This window comes from Bos indicus x Bos taurus, chromosome 6 (genome assembly GCF_003369695.1).
Source record: "Bos indicus x Bos taurus breed Angus x Brahman F1 hybrid chromosome 6, Bos_hybrid_MaternalHap_v2.0, whole genome shotgun sequence".
NCBI lineage: Eukaryota > Metazoa > Chordata > Mammalia > Artiodactyla > Bovidae > Bos > Bos indicus x Bos taurus.
Genome location: NC_040081.1, coordinates 113,363,787 through 113,384,242, shown reverse-complemented (window position 1 = coordinate 113,384,242; position 20,456 = coordinate 113,363,787). Strand labels below are relative to the sequence as shown.

Genomic DNA, 20,456 nt, shown 5'->3' with positions numbered 1-20,456 from the left:
ACATGGTGGTTCTACTTCATTTCCCTTCTCCAGCAAAGTGAGCAATAAACTTCCTGATCTTTGAAAGCTTTGAAACTTTAAAGAAAGATTCTTTTAAGTTTCTAAAAAATATTCTTCAACTTACATTTTCCAAACTACCAAAATAAGGAATGAGGCATGGCTTTGGCTTCTGTCAGTGTCCGGACAGGAGTCCAGAAGCTTCTTTTCCACTTTCATCTTCCTCCCCTGACTTTCCCAACAGAAGGCATGTGTGCTGAGTGTCTTAAGTCATGTCCGACTCTTTTCAACCCCACAGACTGTAGCCCGCCAGGCTCCTCTGCCCCTGGGATTCTCCAGGCAAGAATACTGGAGTGGGTAGCCGTGCCCTCCTCCAGGGGATCTTCCTGACCCAGGGATCGAACCCATGTCTCATGTCTCCTGCATTGGCAGGCGGTTCTTTACCTCTAGCACCACCTGGCAGGCCCAACATTCATCATAGTCTTATTAATATTAACCAGATTTTGGATGATAGCTTTTTCTTTCCAAAAAATATATTTTTGACATGTGCGCGTGGCTTCCATCCAGTGTCACGGCATCTGTTGAAGCTGAACCTGCTGTTTACCTGCCTCAGTCCTGCTCCTGGGTTTCTGTGCCAGACCTTCTCTGCCTTCAACACCCCTGAGCGTAACGCAACCCTCTGCTGCCGGAATACCTTTTCTGGTGTTTTCCTTTCAAGACAGATGCCTGGCCCTCTAAGCTAGATGCCTCCGTATTCCCTAAAGCTACAAATGACAGCTGAGGTGCTGATAAAATCCTGAGGTCACAGCTTTTCTGTCCTTATCTGCAGACCCTGAAATCCATTCTATTATTTTGAAATGTAATATTAGAAAGCATGTCTGTAATGGCCTGCTTCTTATTCTTTCATAAAGAGCTTTTCTTTCTTGAGAAAAATGACATTTTATCCTCATAATTAAAAAAAAAAAACAAGGCAGAATGGGAGGTAGGCTTAACAAGCACTTTTTAAAAATTTTCATTCAAGAATTCGCCCTCTCCACCCACCCCAGCCTCATCTATGATCACTGCTTCCGGTCCTGTCGCTCTGAATTTTTATTTGAAAACACCTGCGGCTCTCAGGCTGGCCCTCTCTCCCCTCCCCTGTCTGGCATCTTCCTTCTTTTCTTTCTTAAAGCCTCTTCCTTCTTATGACCCTTTTGTCTCGAGCCTCCTCATTGGTGAGAACCCCCTGAGTCGGTTTCCCTGCTCTTTCAGGCCTCTGAAACACCCTTCGCCGGTCATTGAAATTTTGGGATCTCACAAGTGTTCCTCAACACCCTCACGCCCATCCTACTTCTTCCTCCTTTCCGGGAGCTGCATCTCATCACGGTCCTTTGTCCTAAGTGTCCCGCTTCCATCCACAGTGGCCGCTCTACAGGGACTGCGCACCGCAGGAAGTCAACGCCCCACAATGGCCCCCACACCCCTTCCTGCCTTATAGGCTGTGTGAGCACGGGGGTTCGGGGGGTCAGAGTGGCCTTGGCCGAGATGCCCCCCCAGCAGGGCTTCTGATGAGGGATTTCCCAACCACTTGCTGGTGGGCAGGACTGCTCTGGTTCCTGAACTTGCTGCTGAGTGGGAGCTCACAGGTCCTAGCTTAGTCTCTGTCTCTGGCACTTTATCTATGCTCCGTCTTCCTAGTCAGTTTAGTGAGAACTTGAGAAAGCTGGGGCAGGGACAGATGCTGCTTTGTCTGGGAAATCAGTGCCGTGGTCTAGAGATGCCCCTGCCCTGGTTTTATTTTTATTAAATAAAATAACTTTTATTTGACTAAAACCCCAACCAGGTTTGATCTTTTTGGCCACACAGTGCGGGATGTGGGATCTTAGTTCCTTGACCAGGAATCGAACCTGCGCCCTTTGTGTCTAAGCATGGAATCTTAACCACCAGGGAAGTCCCAACCACCCAGGTTTTAGCACAAGATCACCCTCCTCGCCTTGGTGAAAGTGCCGGTGCCTGGGGGAGCAAGGACGCCTTCCTGGAATCTTCATCTTCCACACAGACTCCAGAAAAAGGACAGGTCAACTCAGAGGCCAGAAACCCCAGTAATATCACACACGCTGCTGAAGACCCTTAGAAATGACTGCTGGACTCATGTGGGCCCTCGCTCTAGGGGAGAAAAACGTGTATTTCTTTTCCCGACAACCACGTTTTATTAAAAGTATCGCAGGACTTTGGAGGACACATAATGGCTGATTTATGTGGGACAAATAACTATTTAATTGCTGTCTAATTACATGACAATTAGAATTCCTATCACAGCCGTGTCCTTAGGTATCTATTTATGGGCTGCGTGAGGCCGCCACAGCGCCCGCAGCCATTAAGAACACCAGGAACGGCGGAGCAGGCAGGGCTGCCGGCTACAGAGTATAATTACCCATGTAATGATTCTCCTATACCCGAGTAATTACAGGCTGGTATTATTTGTGTATTACCATTTATTCACACACCTAATCACAGTCTCCTTTCACTAACTGGGACCTGGCCCAGGAAGTGCTGATCAATTTTTAAAAAATAACATAAAAGTCATCTGATGAGAAGCTTGGCTATCGGGCTCCCTCGTGTTCACAAGGAGGCGGCCAACATCTGCAGGAGGAAGCTGGGAATCCACACCTGACACCAAGTTCATGGTGGCAAAGCCCACCCAGTCCGACCATGACCGAGAGACAAGGACACTGCCCGGGGCATGCGGTCTACTTGGGTGGGCTCTTTGCTGCTGCGTGGGGCCGTGGCCTCTGCCTGGTGCCTCTCTGCAGGTCATGGCCCTCGTCACCCTCTGGCCCAGCACATACGACTCACCCTGGGTTAGGACTGCCCACTTCCACGTCTGTTGGCTCTCCTGGGCTTTGAGACTCACCTTGGCCCGGGCCTAGAGGGGCTTTATTCTTTTCAGCAGTGCCTGGTATTGAATTCTGAGCCAGACTTGGGGGTCTGTGTACCCACCAAACCAGGATAGAGGGACAGGCCTCACAGAGCTCTGGCCCAAAATCCCATTTATAAAAGCAGTCATTTCTCAGGGTGGGAAGGGGGGGATGTTCTGAGAGATGCAGACGAGCAAGATCAAAGGTATTTCCCCTTGAGAATTTCAATCCCTTTTTTTACAGCTCTATCCAGCATCTCTTAAATGGCCAGCTCAAAGCAACCGAGGGGGTGACCCAAAAACCTCAGGAATAGGGTAGCCAGAAAGAGGGGCCGAGTCCTTGGCAGTCACTACACCTGTTAGTGCAATTAACAGAGCTCAACTTTGAATCAGGCATCCCAGGCTGCCTCCCATACTGTGAGGAAGAGTTGCTGTCTCCCACCACCACCAGCCCCATGCCCCAGCCCTGCTCACCAGCAGATTCACGTTGGTGCTACATTCAACTCACCCCAGGCTTTGCGAACCAACCCTGGAACTCACTCTCTCTGTCCATCTCATCCCGCCTTTCATAGCCAGCTTCCCTGTGCCCCTGGCGCTGGAGCTGATGTGTACATTCTAGTCAGTCCCCAGGGGCCTGTGACGTGGTTGTCCTGGGCAGGCCTGGGGGCAAAGATGGGTAAGACATGGTGTGGGCCTGGAGGAGCCTTCGCCCATCTGGGGAAGATGGATGAGACGCACCCCGACGATGAGCTCTGTGCAGGCAGTGGGCTGTGTGCGTAGGAAGGAACAGGCGTTAACTGAGCACCTACTATGCACGTGGCTGGGTGCTGGGCCCTTCCCAAGCTTTACCATAGTCTTCCCTTCCTGTGCAGAGAACAACGAGCCCCACTGAGGACACAGGGTCTTGAGAGGCCAGTGGCTGCCAAAATTCACCCCACAGCAGTGAGAGCAGGGGAGGGGACCAGTGACAGGTAGATTATCAATGCCCTCAGTTCTGGCCTGGGTTCAGGGCCTGCTGGCATTGGGATCCTCCCCAGCTCCTCACCCAAAGCCCCCCAGCTCCACTGGTGTCCACATCTGGAACACGGCAGGCAGGGCTCTTCCACAGGATGGCAAGCTGGCTGAAAAGTCTAGCTGTGAGGTCTTTCTTTCAAGCTAAAAATATATACTTACTGCTGTGTTTAAAGAGACAGGAAGAGAGAGTTTGAGGCTTGAAAGAAAAAATCCTCAAAAAAGGAATGCCTTTTTAAATAGTATAGTTAGAAGTGACTCAACAGGAGCAATGTCAGTAAATTCTGGTGGACACGGGCACAAGACTGTTCTAGCTTCTACCTGCTCTTAAAACACCTCACTTACCTGGCGGGAGACTCATCTTTTCCTCACTGTATTCTATCCTGGGTGGGCTGACCCCGCCTCTCAGAGAACACATGACCAGACCTGGCCAATCAGAGCACAAGCTCCCTCTGGCCACACCCACTGCTTCAGGAACAGGTCACACGATCCCAGCCCAGCCAATGAGAGTCTTCCCTGGGATCTGTGCTGAAACTACTTGGAAACGGACCCCTGCTCCTTCTGAGATCGTGGTGCTACAGATGATATGTGTCTGGGGTGGCCAGAGATCATTTGTCTGCCAAACAGCTGAATGGTGCCTAGGACCGAAGTTTGGCTCCAGGAGAGCAAAGTTAAGAAGTGGGGAGACAGACACTGAGTCCTAATGTCACTATTAAAGGTCCTGGATCAAATTGTGCCTGAAGGAAAATCTACCCTTGATCTTCACAGTTACGTAAGCCAAAGTGTTGCTCTTCCTGTCTGAGTGACTTCATATTCAGTTCAGTTCAGTCGCTCAGTCGTGTCTGGCTCTTTGTGACCCCACGTATTGCAGCACGCCAGGCCTCCCTGTCCATCACCAACTCCCAGAGTTCACCCAAACTCACATCCATCAAGTCAGTGATGCCATCCAGCCATCTCATCCTCTGTCGTCCCCTTCTCCTCCTGCCCCCAATCCCTCCCAGTATCGGGGTCTTTTCCAATGAGTCAACTCTTCACATGAGGTGGCCAAAGTACTGGAGTTTCAGCTTTAGCATCATTCCTTCCAAAGAAATCCCAGGGCTAATCTCCTTCAGAATGGACTGGTTGGATCTCCCTGCAGTCCAAGGGACTCTCAAGAGTCTTCTCCAACACCACAGTTCAAAAGCATCAATTCTTCAGCGCTCAGCTTTCTTCACAGTCCAACTCTCACATCCATACATGACTACTGGAAAAACCATAGCCTTGACTAGACGGACCTTTGTTGACAAAGTAATGTCTCTGCTTTTTAATATGCCATGTAGGTTGGTCATAACTTTTCTTCCAAGGAGTAAACGTCTTTTAATTTCATGGCTGCAACCACCATCTGCAGTGATTTTGGAACCCTGAAAAATAAAGTCTGACACTGTTTCCACTGTTTCCCCATCTATTTCCCATGAAGTGATGGGACCAGATGCATGACCTTAATTTTCTGAATGTTGAGTTTTAAGCCAACTTCCTCACTCTCATCTTTAACTTTGATCAAGAGGCTTTTTAGTTCCTCTTCACTTTCTGCCATAAGGGTGGTGTCATCTGCATATCTGAGGTTATTGATATTTCTCTGGGCAATCTTGATTCCAGCTTGTGCTTCTTCCAGCCCAGCACTTCTCATGATGTACTCTGCATAGAAGTTAAATAAGCAGGGTGACAATATACAGCCTTGACGTACTCCTTTTTCTATTTGGAACCAGTCTGTTGTTCCATGTCCAGTTCTAACTGTTGCTTCCTAACCTGCATATAGGTTTCTCAAGAGGAAGGTCAGGTGGCCTGGTATTCCCATCTCTTGAATAATTTTCCACAGTTTATTGTGATCCACACAGTCAAAGGCTCTGGCATAGTCAATAAAGCAGAAATAGATGTTTTTTTGGAACTCTCTTGCTTTTTTGATGATCCAGCGGATGTTGGCAATTTGATCTCTGGTTCCTCTGCCTTTTCTAAAACCAGCTTGAACATCTGGAAGTTCACAGTTCACATATTGCTGAAGCCTGGCTTGGAGAATTTTGAGCATGTGAGATGAGTGCAATTGTGTGGTAGTTTGAGCATTCTTTGGCATTGCCTTTCTTTGGGATTGGAATGAAAACTGACCTTTTCTGGTCCTGTGGCCACTGCTGAGTTTTCCAAATTTGCTGGCATATTGAGTGCAGCACTTTCACAGCATCATCTTTCAGGATTAATATATTTTTATTATTAACATTTTTTTAGTTTTTAAATTTTAAAATTTTTAAGTCCTTTATTGCTCCTTTAATTTTCTTTTTATAACTTACTGTTACCTTGAAAGAAAAAACCTAGTTTTAAAGCAAACTTCATATATTTTTTATAATTTTTGTGATTTTTTTTATTATTGTATTTTTGAGAATCTAACCTCTATGCGAAGAGTTGACTCATTGGAAAAGACTCTGATGCTGGGAGGGATTGGGGGCAGGAGGAGAAGGGGACGACAGAGGATAAGATGGCTGGATGGCATCACTGACTCAATGGACGTGAGTTTGAGTGAACTCCGGGAGTTGGTGATGGACAGGGAGGCCTGGCGTGCTGCGATTCATGGGGTCGCAAAGAGTCGGACATGACTGAGCCACTGAACTGAACTGAACGTCTACTCTAGATTTTTAATCTTTGCTTTTTGTTATTTTTCGTCCGAGAAGCAGTGGCTGCGTGGGCGCAGGAGGGCCTAGAGGAGCTATTCCACGTTCAAGATCAGGAGGGGCAGCAGTGAAGAGATACCCCTCGTCCAAGGTAAGGAGCAGTGGCTGCGCTTTGCTGGAGCAGCCGTGAAGAGATACCTCACGTCCAAGGTAAGAGAAACCCAAGTAAGACGGCAGGTGTTGCAAGAAGGCATCAGAGGGCAGACACACTGAAACCATAATCACAGAAAACTAGTCAATCTAATCACACTAGGACCACAGCCTTGTCTAACTCAATGAAACTAAGCCATGCCCTGTGGGGCCACCCAAGACGGGCAGGTCATGGTGGAGAGGTCTGATGTGGTCCACTGGAGAAGGGAATGGCAAACCACTTCAGTATTCTTGCCTTGAGAACCCCATGAATAGTATGAAAAGGCAAAATGATAGGATACTGAAAGAGGAACTCCCCAGGTCGGTAGCTGGCCAATATGCTACTGGAGATCAGTGGAGAAATAACTCCAGAAAGAATGAAGGGATGGAGCCAAAGCAAAAACAATACCCACTTGTGGATGTGACTGGTGATAGAAGCAAGGTCCGATGCTATAAAGAGCAATATTGCATAGGAACCTGGAGTGTCTGATCCATGAATCAAGGCAAATTGGAAGTGGTTAAACAGGAGATGGCAAGAGTTAACAGCAACATTCTAGGAATCAGCAAACTAAAATGGACTGGAATGGGTGAATTTAACTCAGATGACCATTATATCTACTACTGCGGGCAGGAATCCCTTAGAAGAAATGGAGTAGCCTCATGGTCAACAAAAGAGTCCAAAATGCAGTACTTGGATGCAATCTCAAAAACGACAGAATGATCTCTGTTTGTTTCCAAGGCAAACCATTCAATATCACAGTAATCCAAGTCTATGCCCCAACCAGTAATGCTGAAGAAGCTGAAGTTGAACGGTTCTATGAAGACCTCCAAGACCTTTTAGAACTAACACCCAAAAAAGATGTCCTTTTCATTATAGGGGACTGGAATGCAAAAGTAGGAAGTCAAGAAACACCTGGAGTAACAGGCAAATTTGGCCTTGGAATACGGAATGAAGCAGGGCAAAGGCTAATAGAGTTTTGCCAAGAGAACACACTGGTCATAGCAAACACCCTCTTCCAACAACACAAGAGAAGACTCTACACATGGACATCACCAGATGGTCAACACCGAAATCAGATTGATTATATTTTTTGCAGCCAAAGATGGAGAAGCTCTATACAGTCAGCAAAAAGAAGACTGGGAGCTGACTGTGGCTCAGATCATGAACTCCTTATTGCAAAATTCAGACTGAAATTGAAGAAAGTAGGGAAAACCACTAGACCATTCAGGTATGACCTAAATCAAATCCCTTATGATTATACAGTGGAAGTGAGTAATAGATTTAAGGGACTAGATCTGATAGAGTGCCTGATGAACTACGGGCTGAAGTTCATGACATTGTACAGGAGACAGGGATCAAGACCATCCCCATGGAAAAGAAATGCAAAAAAGCAAAATGCCTGTCTGGGGAGGCCTTACAAATAGCTGTGAAAAGAAGAGAAGTGAAAAGCAAAGGAGAAAAGGAAAGATATAAGCATCTGAATGCAGAGTTCCAAAGAATAGCAAGAAGAGATAAGAAAGCCTTCTTCAGCAATCAATGCAAAGAAATAGAGGAAAACAACAGAATGGGAAAGACTAGAGATCTCTTCAAGAAAATTAGAGATACCAAGGGAACATTTCATGCAAAGATGGGCTCGTTAAAGGACAGAAATGGTATGGACCTAACAGAAGCGGAAGATATTAAGAAGAGGTGGCAAGAATACACAGAAGAACTGTACAAAAAAGATCTTCACGACCCAGATAATCACGATGGTGTGATCACTGACCTAGAGCCAGACATCCTGGAATGTGAAGTCAAGTGGGCCTTAGAAAGCATCACCATGAACAAAGCTAGTGGAGGTGATAGAATTCCAGTTGAGCTATTTCAGATCCCGAAAGACTTCATATTACTTGGAATCAAATTAGTCCTGACTAATACAGCATGGGGGGAGGGGGGGAGGGCAGGTATTTATTTGGTGGCTGATTTGTCAAAGGAAGACAAGTAGAACAGAAAACACTAGAAATGGAAGGCCCCTCAAGGGTCATATAGAAACAGCTGCCCTGCGACATGGGAGCTGCCACTCCATCACTCTGGCACCCAAGCCTGACACCACGGACCGGTCAGGCCTCCTTCCTGCCGCACGAATGTGGCCCCAAGTCCTTCCCATAAAGACTTCCAGGGAGTGATGTAGGTAGGGGGTGATGTCCTAACTCACGTCTAGTTCAGAGGGAGGTGAAGCGGCTTGTCCCATTCTCCCTGCTAATCTAATCCCTGAAAGTACAGGAGACACTTCATTCCTTTGGTTGAAATCTTCCCTTGTGTCTAACGATTTCTCAGCCACACCTCTTGGATAAGCCACATGACTTGCCGGATTCTGGAAACTGGAGTATTTGTATATAAGCGGAGGAAGGGCACGCCTGTAAATCACAGAACACAACTGCCAAAGCTGGGTGACAGGCAGGTACCGAAGACATGCCTACAAAGCACGTGCCGTGGGCTCCCCCCTGCTGGCCCCCCTACAGAGCCAGGAGCAGGGGGGACACGGGAAGAACCCCTGCCCGGGTGGGGTCCAGCCGTGCCATGCATCCACACTACCCTGACCCTGAAGAATCACTCCATCTCTCTGAGCTGCCGGCTGCTCACCTGTCCGTGGACACCTGTGGCTCAGCCCCTGTGTGGCTTCAGTGGATAACAGTCAGTGTCACCAAAACTGCTCCTGGGGTTGCCAACGGGATCGGTGCCACACTCCATGCCCAGCACCCCAGAAAGCACCTTGTGAATCTTCGCAGAAGCCCTCTGATGACAGCACCCACTTCACCAGCCGTGCTCAGAGGGGCTCAGGAAAGTTTCCCAAGCCCCAGTTCTGCCTGGACCACCTGTGTCTCCACTGCCAGGACGTCAGGGGGCCTCACCTTCCTCTCCCCAGGGCTGCTGTAAATGCCCGCTGCCTGAGGCAGCACCACCACGCCCATCATCACCACCAGCGTCCCCACAGACACACGCCTGCCCACGGTCCTCTGTCCGGTTCCCATTCTGAGAAGCCCTTGAACCCTCACCCCAATGTCAATGAGACTAAAAGGACGTGGAGCAGCCTGGGGCCTCATGGAACCCCATGGTATTGGCTCTCCAGAAGCACAGACACAGTGGTGTTCCTGGTCCCCACCAACTCAGGGGCCTCGAGACCCCAGGACCCTGGAACTCTAATGCCTGAGTTCCCTGCGGTTGCTGTGGCCAATTACTGCAGCCTCATGACTTAAAATAACACAGGTGTATTGCCTTCAGTTCTGGAGGTCTGAGTCCAGGTGTGAGCAGGGCTGGTTCCTTTCTGGAGGCTCCAGGGGAGAACCCACTCCCAGCCTTTCCCAGCTCCTAGAGGAGCCTGCGGTCCTTGGCTCACGGCCCCTCCCATCTTCAAAGCCAGCAGCATAACATCTTCCAGTCTCCTGGCTCCCTTCTCTCCTGACTACCCACAGTCCTCCCACTCTATGACCATCTGCTTCCCTTGTTACTTCTCCTCCTCTGATCCTCCTGCCTCCTCTTATAAGGATTAGTGTGACAACAGGGATTATCCAGGATAATCTCCCAACCTCAATTCTTAGCTGAATCACCTCTGCACAGTCCTCTTGGCCGTGAGAGGTAAGGTATTCACAGGTCCAGAGGATTCGGGCTTGAACATCTTTGGGGGTCATGTTTTGACCCTAGAAAGGGGATGGAGAGGTTTGGGGGTCATGTTTTGACCCTAGAAAGGGGATGGAGAGGTGCCGTCTGTCCTAACCACTTTAGGAGAGGTGGGACTCAGGAACATGGTGTGCTGAGCAAGAGGAACATGGGGAAGGGCCTGAGCTGGAAGGGAGTGCCCCTTCTGATGGCCAGTTGGTCAGCAGGCAGGAGCCTCTGGGCATGAGATGAGGCTGGGAGGCAGACAGCCTGGGTTTCACACGAAGAACAATAGGTCAGGTGCCCCGGCAGAGCTGAGCTCAGGAAGCTGAGGGACACAGGTCAGAGGGGACTGGAGTTATGAGGCAGCCGCTGGGGTGAACCAGGCAAGAGGAAGGGTAGCTCGGGCGGGGGTGGCAGAGGAGGTGGAGAGAGGCCCAGGGCACTCACGAGCGTCCTCGATGGGCGGGGTGTAGAGGGTAAGGAAGATGGCAGTGCTAACAACCACTCTCGGGGTTCTGCTTATGTGCCCGAGCTGACACGTTACAGCAGGAGCTGATCTTGTAGCCTTGGGGTGGAGCCACAGCAGTGGTTTGGGGAGGTGGGGACCCAGTACCGGTGCTAAATAAATGAATAAATAAAAGATAGCAGAAGCTGATGCTCTTGTTTACCAAGGACCTCCTTGTTGGGATTGGATTTCCCTCCCCCAGAAATCACATTCAATTTTAAGCCACTTTTACCAGGCTATGGCCCATCAAGCTTCCTAAGAGCCCACACCCCACAAGGACAAACTCTTCGCCTGTGTCTCTTTTCTGAGCATTTGTCTTTGAAGAGGAGAGAGACGAAATTCAAGCTGTGGCCAACAGCTGATCAGAAGCAGTTTTCTTAAGTGCTGATTCTTAATGGGGAAGCTGATTGGGGCACCAAGGGGAGCTAGGATGGGGTCTGTGCTCTTCAGAAGGCTCATGCCAGTGCCCTCAGCCTGGGGGCAGCATCTCCTCCTCCACCAGACACAGGACACAGCACCTGACCTTCAGTGCCATGCGGTGTGCGCGGGTCCTCTCGGCAGCCCTGGGGCACGAGAGAAATAAACCATCGCCTCTTCTCCCACCCAAAGGACAGCACTGTCCATCATGTCCTGCGTCTTGAGCCAGCCAGGGCTTCTGTCACCGCAATGGAGGCCACATTCAATACAGAGATGCAGGACCACAGTGGGCTGGTGAGGGGGGGTGTCTATATGACCCACGAAGAGAAAGGAGCTTTCCCATTCCAGGGCTCCCTCTGGGCAGGCTGGAGGTGCAGCTGAGCAATGCCCCCTCTTTCCGGCATCCGAGATGGGGGAGAAACAGCAGGGCCAAGGGGGAGGCAGGCACTGGATTGAGCGTCCACTCCCTGTTGGCCGACCTGGAGGCCAAGACTCTCAAGGCGTCTGAGCTCCACGGGATGGTGATCAGCTGCCTCCCAGGGGCTCTGAGATGTGGCAATGCTGGTTCTGGGCCAGCCAAAGGTGCGCACCCTGGTTTGCCCTGAAGGCAGAGCCACCCGAAGGCTTTAATTTATCAAGGAAGGCTGGCAGGTCCAGCAAACACCAGGGCCTCCCAGGGCCTGCAGCAATGAAAGAGTAGACTCATGCAATGTGGGCCCCCGAGAGACGTGTCCAAACCCTGCTCAGCACCCCATCACCTCGCCTGTGGGCCCCTGTTTTCTCATCTCTAACAGTGGCCACAATCACTGCTTTGGGGATGCTGCTGTGCCCTTGGGTGACCCACCGTGGCTCCCAGCCCAGCCTTTCTTCCCCTCACTCCACCAGCCTGGAAGGACAAACACGTGAGCATGGGGAGCATTGAGCAGAGCACCGCAGGTGTGCATCAGGAGGTCCCTGGAACCTGCAAACCCAGATGGAGTCCCTGACACACAGGTGGCCAGCCGCCAAGATGCACCCAGATGGCCTTTTTGATACACTCGAGTTGAGCTGTGGCGGTGGCTTTTGGGGTCTTAGACGCTGCATCACCTGCAGGAGAGAGAATAAATCCAGGTTCCCTTTCCTTCTCTGTTTATTAGCTCCAGAGGCCAGAGCCCAGGAGGCATGTTTTCTGAGAAGGCTTTTTTCCTTTTCTCTCTTCTCTTCTGGCAATAATCTACTGGTTTCAGGAGGGCATCATTTTCCACACATTAGCTGGAGATTTGAGGGCTTCACTCCATGTGTGAGATGGAAGCTCAGTGCACCGTCAGGCCCAATTGAGCTATTTTTCTCCTGGACGGGACGGGATGCCTGATGCTCCAGGGAAATGGAGACCATCGCTGAGTGGAAGCGAAGGCCTGTTTACCTCCAGGTCTACTTCCCCCTGCTCTGCAGGCCCTAAAAGCTGGCTTGTTTTCCCACCAGGCAGGGGCTCCTACTCCTGGTAACTGACCTCTGGGGTGTGGCATCAAGCTGCAGCAGGGGGTGACGCCTGGGGACCACAGGGGGTTTCCAGGAGCCTTGACTTTGTTCTCAGAGAGCCGAGGGGGATGGGGATGAATACGCCACCCCGCTGGCCTCATCTTGTAAGCTGAGGCTGATCAGAGAACTCTGGAACAGGAAGGAGGGCTGGGAGGCCTGCCCAGGCTGAGGGGGGCCCCCTGAGAGATACCCCCCAGAATCAGAATCACAGGGGGCACACGTGACTATTCTGTACCACGAGCCCTGATCACTGCCTCCCACTCCGGCCTGGCCAACCTGAGGGCATCCTGCGTATCACCTCTGGATGCCATGGGCCGGTGGATTCATCCTTCTCATCCTGGCTCTTCATATGCCCCCTAAGGCCTGCCACCTCTCCAGGGCCCTCCCGTGTCCCTGTTAACCCACTGACCAGAAGGCTGGGGCATCTTCTAAACACAACACATCTCCTGACTATGTCCTTGTTTTCCCTGTGAACCTGCCCACCTAGGTTCAGCCTCTTTATCACTCAGCTGGACCCCACCAGTGTTGGAGCCACACAGATGCCCATCAGATGGCTGGATGAGTGAGTGGATGGGTGGGTGGATGGATGGGGAATGGATGGGTGGGTGGGGGAATGGATGGATGGTTGCCTGGATGGATGCATGGATGGGTGGGTGGATGGATGGGTGGGTGGGTGGATGGATTGGTGGGTGGGTGAATGGATGGATGGGTGCCTGGATGAATGCATGGATGGGTGTGGATGGATGGGTGGGTGGGTGAATGGATGGATGGGTGGGTGGGTGGGTGAATGGATAGATGGGTGGCTGGATGAATGCATGGATGGGTGGATGAATGGGTGAGTGGGTGAATGGACAGATGGGTGCCTGAATGAATGGATAGATGGATGGGTGAATGGACGGGTGGATGGATGGATGGATGGATGGGTGGATGGATGGATGGGTGGGTGGATGGGTGGGTGGCTGGAAGGGTGGGTGGATGGATGGGTGAGTGGATGGATGGATGAGTGAATGGATGGATGGGTGGGTGGGGAATGGATAGATGGGTGGATGGATGGGTGGATGGATGGGTGGGTAAATGGATGGGTGGGTGGCTGGATGAATGCATGGATGGGTGGGTGGCTAGGCAGGTAGATGGGTGGAGAGTGGCTCTCCCTCAGTCCACTCCAGTCTCCCCACCACAGCAAAAGAGCTTTCTTAAAAAAACAGGCAAGCCAGCGCATCTGATCTCATCCTGAGGACTCCTCCAGTCTCGCCCTTGAGAACAGCCCACTCAGATGGTCCTGGGGGGCCTGGTCCCCCAGCGGGTGGCCTGCAGGCATTCTGCCTGGAGAGCGCTCTCTGGACATGACTCACTTTGCAAGTAAGCAGGAGCACAGGGCACCATGAACACTCCCTGGGCAGCAAGCATCTCCAGGAGACCTGCCCACCTCCCACCCCAGAGAACCGATGCCGCCGGCATCCAGCTCCGCAGCCCCCCGCCCCCCCAACCACTGGTGGAGCACACTCACTCCAAGGGAGCACCTGGTGGCTGCCGAGGGGTTTCTCATGGAGGTGGCAGCCCCCCGGCCTGGCGCAGGTCCAGAGAGACAGCCTGAGTGTAAGCACTGCACGCAAGGGTGCCACACCGAGGTGCCCACGTCCCTGCACTGCGGCAGGCCGCAGACACGGGTGTGGCCAGCTCTGCAGCTGCCCAGGACAGGCGCGGACACCCCTGAGCTTGCCGCCTGAAGCTCAGTGTGCATCTCAAGCCCGTTTCCTGACAACAAGGAGATGGCAGGTCCTCCCAGGTTGATGGGAGGACAGAGCAGGGGTCCAGGCTCAGGCCTGACAGCACCATCAGAGAGATGCAGAGTGACGCTGTTGGTCCTCCCACAGTCCCCGTGGCGCGGGCACTGTGCCCGCAGGCCACGCACTGGCCTGGCTCGGTGGAGGGGCACTAGCCCCTGGCGCTGTCCAACACAGACGCAGCATTCTTGCCACAGGGGCCAGCACTGTGCTACCCTTGAGTTTCCTGTGACCCCCAATTACACCCCAGAGAGCCAGTGGGGAGATGCTGGCAAGCGAACCCCGTCAAGCCGGGTCCCCCCCAACTCTGTGCCTCAGCCCTTTCTGGTCAGATGCTTCTGCGGAACAGGGAGATGCTGGTCAACATTCCGGAAGAAGATTTCAAAACAACAGCCACACGACCCATCTCAATGAGAGGAGGAACAAAATGAAGGCCTGATGCTTAGCACAGTCTTTAAAACACCGGAGCATACCTGGGCTTCCAAGCTCCCAGGAAACAACCTCTGATTGACCATCTGGCATGGAGGTGGGGGTCTGGGCGGGGGTGCAGCAGGCATGCCTTGGGTCTGCTGCTCTTAATGTGGGCAGGTCAGACAGAGATCGCCCCACCTCGGAGTCCTCTGAGTGACAGCAGGAGGGTCTGCGAACGGCCAAGGCCATGGGACGGAGCTAACCTCGGCTCCCTCCTGAGGGCAGACCCCCACCGTGTACCGCGGAGGCCACAATGAAGAAGCAAGACAAGGGAGCTGAGCCAGGAGGTCAGCTGTGAGAAGGGGGCAGGGTTCATGCCAGAAAAGGGTGGAGCCTCCACAGCAGGGAGGGGGCGGGGCCTCTGTGCTAGAGGGGCGGGGCCTCCAGGTAAGTGGGCGGGGTGTGCATTCCAGGATGGGGCGGGGTCTCTGCAGCGGGAAGGGTCTCTATATCAGCAAGGGGGCTCAGAGTTGGAGACCAGGTTTAGGACAAAACCCCAAGTATTTGAGGAGAGATAGAGACAGAGGCTGGAGAAGGACCTGGCAACCCACTCCAGTATTCTTGCCTGGGAAACCCCATGGGCAGAGAAGCCTGGCCGTCTACGGTCTTGGGGTCGCAAAGAGTGGGACATGACCGAAGCCACAAAACAACTGTTAACAAGAGACAGAGGCGGAGATGGAGAGACAGAGCGTGCCTATTACCTGTCCTACACGTGTGGCCTTAGAGGAGACCCTGGACCTGTTGGTTCCTTCGCCTGTGAGATGATGTACAAGCCCTTACTTTACAGGGGGTTGCAGGGATCAGAGGTAGCCTACATAAAACTCCTAATAGGAGGCCTGCTACATCAGGGGCCTTTGGAACTCATGCAGTTCTTCAGGATGACCAGTCTCTTCCCAGCCATGGTTTGTACTCTGCGACATCAAGTTTCTTGAGAGAGAGATTTGTGGCCTGATTCATTTCCATCCTGAGTGCCTGGCCCGTGGCAGTTTCTCAGGACATCTCGGGTGAGTGAGCAGAATGAACAAGTAGATGAATTGATGGAGATCTTGTCCTGGCCCCGTGCTTCCCAAAGGAGGAGCCACGGCCCCAGGAGGGCACCTGCTGGTGGCTGGACCAGGGGTCCTGAGGCTTAAAACCAGAGCCTTCTCCTGGGTCATCAGGTTAACAGGGATTTTTTTGTTGAAAGTGTGTGTGTCTCTGTGTGTGATTTTAGCATTCAAACCAGCGCTGATACATCATGAAGTAAAGTGAAAATTCACATGAATTTTTAATATAAACCATGACACTTGAAAGCAATTCCATGTCCCGGCCAGCTCCCCCTGGGCTGTGACTGCACACCCTCTCGCCCTGACAAGGGGTTCTCCAGGCTGAGTCAGAAACACGCTGCTAGTCCAAAGCTAAATCAGGAATTCAGACAGCACAGAAGGCATACGGGAACACTGAGGGATCCTCAGGGCCCCCGGGGTCTCAGGTCATGCCATGACAATGGTAGAATGTCGTGCCCGTGGGCATCAAGGCGGGAGCTCTGGTTATACTACAGGCAAGACAAAAATGAAAGGATATTCATTTTGTAAGACAGCTTGCAAAGTGGTCTCTTAAGGAGCTATAAAGTGCTGCTTAGTCTGTAATTGTTGCTAAATGGACTCCTAATAGCATTCACATCTTCCTGCAAAACCTATCCATTGCCGGTAACTGCAGAGGTAGCCCCTCCACGCACGCTCACGCAGGCGCCCCTGCAAATAAAGGACCCGATCTTTTCCCAGATCAGACTCACACTGGGGTAACCTCTTGCACTGGAAGGGCTCACTTTGGGCCCTGTTCTTATTCCTCCCACAGAAATGCAGCAGCAAGAGAGGTTCGGTCTCCCAGGGCTCCACCAGAGCCTCAAAGCTTCAAGAAGGTTTGCACTGTCTGTTCAGCTTGCCTCCGTATCCCAGGGCCCAGCAAGGTGTTTAATCTGCATCTGATATCTGCAGCAGGTACTTAAACTACATCTGGTATCTGTACCACATAGTAGGTGCTTCATCTGAATCTGATATCTATATGATTGGACCAAGGGTTCTCACTCTCCAGCACCAAGCTTGTCGCCTGGCGCATAGTAGGACCTCAACCCACATCTGCTGAATGGATGGGGCTTGGTGTTGAGATGGAGCATGGAGACCTGGTGGAACTTGCCCCCTGTGGAGGAGAAGCCAGCACACGCGGTGGACAGAGCAGAGTCTGGGCTTTGCCCACGGGGATCTCACTCCCCACCTGCTGCTCCTCCACGGGGAGGAGCCCAGGAGAGTCCAGAATGCTGGAGCTGGGAGGGGCTTTGGAGAACCCCTACTGCAACCTCCTCATCTTACAGAAGGGGAAACTGACGCCTGAAAGAGAAATGGGATCTTCCAGAGTCACTCAGCTCAGCTGTGGTCAGATGGGGTCTGGTCCAGCCACCACACATTATTGACACCCCCACCTCCAGCAAAGCGGGCTGGGCTGGGCTGGGCTGGGCTTGCACCAACATGGGGACCCCTATCTGCTCCCGGGAACTTTGCTGCAGGGTGCCCGGTGAGCTCAAGGGTGTGATAGAGCGTGCTCTGGCATCCAGCAGAACTGGATTCGAACCTTGCTCAATGCCAAGTACAGACAATATGTTTACTGCATTGGTGACAGCTGAGCTACCCCACCAGCTGGGTGACCTGGACAGCTCGCCCAGCTTCCCGCGAGTCTCTGTTTTCTCATCTGAGCAGTACAGGTGATGATGCAAACCCCCAAGTCATGCCCCACATCCACACAAATAAATGACGACTATTGACATCCGGTTCTGGACCAGGGCCTGGCGTGCTCTGCACGATCGCCAGGGCGTGGCTGAGGAGCGGGGAAGCTGCAGAGCGAATGCATGAATGCAATGGCAAGAGGACGTCTCTGCTTTTCCTGACGGGGCCCCACCCCAGCCCCAGTCCAGCCCATTGCTCCCATGTTTCCTGAGAATGGGCTGAGCTCTAAGGGCGGTGTGCAGTGTGCCTGGGCTGCTCCCCGACCCCTAGGACCACCCTTCAGAAGTTCGCAGACCAGCACGTGGCCCCCCCGTCTCTCCCCCACCCTCAGCGATCCCTGTGGCTTCCGGCTCTTCATCTGACATGGTCTCACATCAGCCTTTTCTGTAACAGCGACTGCGGTTTTCTGCTTCCCGATTTCTTGAGAATGAGCTGAGCGCTAAGGCTGTGCACTTAACACACACAGCAACATCACCGGTGGCAGACGCTGGGAAGGGGACACCTCCGGGAGCTGTCCGCCAGTGTGCACCGCGAGGGGCAGTGAAATGAGCGAGGTGCTTTCTGCACTCGCTTGGCGTGTCTTCCCTTGATCATCACCCCATTAAGAGATGAGACACCTGGGGACCTCCCTGATATCCCCTGGCTGGGGGGTCATGTCAGAGCTGGAATGAGGACAGAGGTCCCCAGTCTAGGTGCTGCTCCCTGGACCCCCTCAAATTCAGGGGGCCCCAGGCAACCCCAGGAAGGAGCCCCAGGCCTCACACACACAGGCCCCTTCTGGGTGGCTGGGGGCTGTCGCCCAGCACACCACAGGCCCTCCACACCTGCTCTCCCAGGTGTAGGGGGAATCCGGGGATCAGAAAAGACCACGAGGCAATGGCATCTGTTCAGCAGGACCAGCTGCTGCTTGTGACGCTCACTCACTCATTCATTCATTCCTTCAACATCAGCCGAGTGCTTGCGCAGGGCACAGGTCTACCCCCAGCCGTATTTCCAGGCTAAATTCTCAAATACCCTCTCAAGGGCATCACTGATGAGTGTTCTCCTTTTCTCTAAAGATGCAGACTTCTCCCTGCCTGCACCTGTCCAGATGTTGTCTGCAGAAGAGACTCTGCTTTGTGCCCCAGTTGGAGCCCTCCCCCCCACCCTCCATCTGCCCGAGCCCCCAGGGGGCCAGCATGGATGCCTCACTCCTGGTGCCCTTGGCCTGCTCGGATGCCTTATCTGAAGCCCCCTTGCTGAGTTCCTGCCCATCATCTCATTAACGCCCACCCCACCGCCTTTGCCCTGGCGGCTGCTGCACGCAGGGCCAGGGTCTGTCTGTCCTTCCTGCTGTAGGCCTGGCTCTACATGAAGCCTCCCCTGACCTCCCAGCCTCGGAGACACCCTGCTGCATGCCTGCACAGTTGCCTCTGCCTGTCTCGTTTCCAAAGGTGGACATCGCCTTTGGGGCCAGCCCTGGAGCCACGGTCACAACCCAGCTGGCGAGGCACAGTGGGGTCTCCTCTCACAGGGACCATGAACAGCAGCTTGGGGATGGCTTCAGGGCCAGGCTGGCCAGACAGACGGAACTTTGGGGATGCAAAGGGGATGAGTGGCGTGACCTTCTGTGTCCACTGTTGCCTAGAGTCTAAAGGTGGACGGGGCTCTCTGGCGTGGGTCAGCACCAGCCCCCAGGAGCCCTCCTTGGCCTCACCTCTGAATCAGTGACCCCAGGAAGAAAGAAGACAGCAGGCAGGAGGCAGGGTGTCTGTCCTGGCCCGTCCCAGCACTCCGCTCTCGTGAGCGATGAAGGGCCTCCTCGCTCCACACGCTGGGGTGCTGCCTGGGCGTATCCCTCGCTGACCACCCCCCAAGAGAGCCCTGCGGCTCAGAGGGCAGGGGCAGCCCTCAGGAAAGGCGAGCTGCTCACAGCAGAATGAGGGTTCGATTCCAGCTGTCTTCTTTCCGAGCTGGGCTGGAGTCGGACACAGGATGAAGACCGCTCGGGGGCAGGTGAGGCTGAGCTGTGGATGCTGTGAGTGTGGTGGTGGTAGTGGGTGGGGGTCACTCCCTCCCACTCACTGTCATTTCTCCACAAAGGAAACTCCCAGCTTTGGAGCCGGGTGAGGCTGGGGTCAAACCCAGGTCTCCCACCACCAGCTGTGTGATGATCGGGTGGTAGCCTCACCTTTCTAGGCCTTAGTTTTCTGCCCTGGAAAATGGGATATTAACCCCTCCTTTCCAGGAACAGAGTGAGACCATGCATGTGAGGACCCCAGGCAGGGTCTAGGGAGACTCAGGCACTGGTGAAAGCAACCCCCTGCCTTTCTCTCTTCAGTCCCGAGTCCCCTCCAGGTGCCAGTGTCCCCATGGACATGCCCCCTCCCCCCAGCAGCCCTCCCCACCTCCGCATTCCAGTTCTGTCCATCAAGAAACCTTTACAGCAGTAAAAGTCAAGGAAAGGGGAGGGGGGACGACCTGCAGAAAGCTGACATCACATTAAAATGTGCCACCAAGATGACCTGGACATCCCCCAGCAAATGGCCACACACTCCAGTTCTCATGTTCCGTAAAACCCTGCAAGGGGGCTTTGGTCCCTGCAGAACCTGCCAAGTGCACGCACACACTGACTCCTCTGGGCCCAGTAACCC

General features: G+C 52.9%; 1 protein-coding gene across 2 annotated transcripts in view; it reads right to left on the bottom strand.

Annotated features, from left to right (window-relative positions):
* The window catches only part of SORCS2 (sortilin related VPS10 domain containing receptor 2), a 495,738-nt gene that overhangs the window by 169,098 nt on the left and 306,184 nt on the right, over positions 1 to 20,456 (bottom strand). The gene's annotated exons all lie outside the window — the stretch shown is intronic.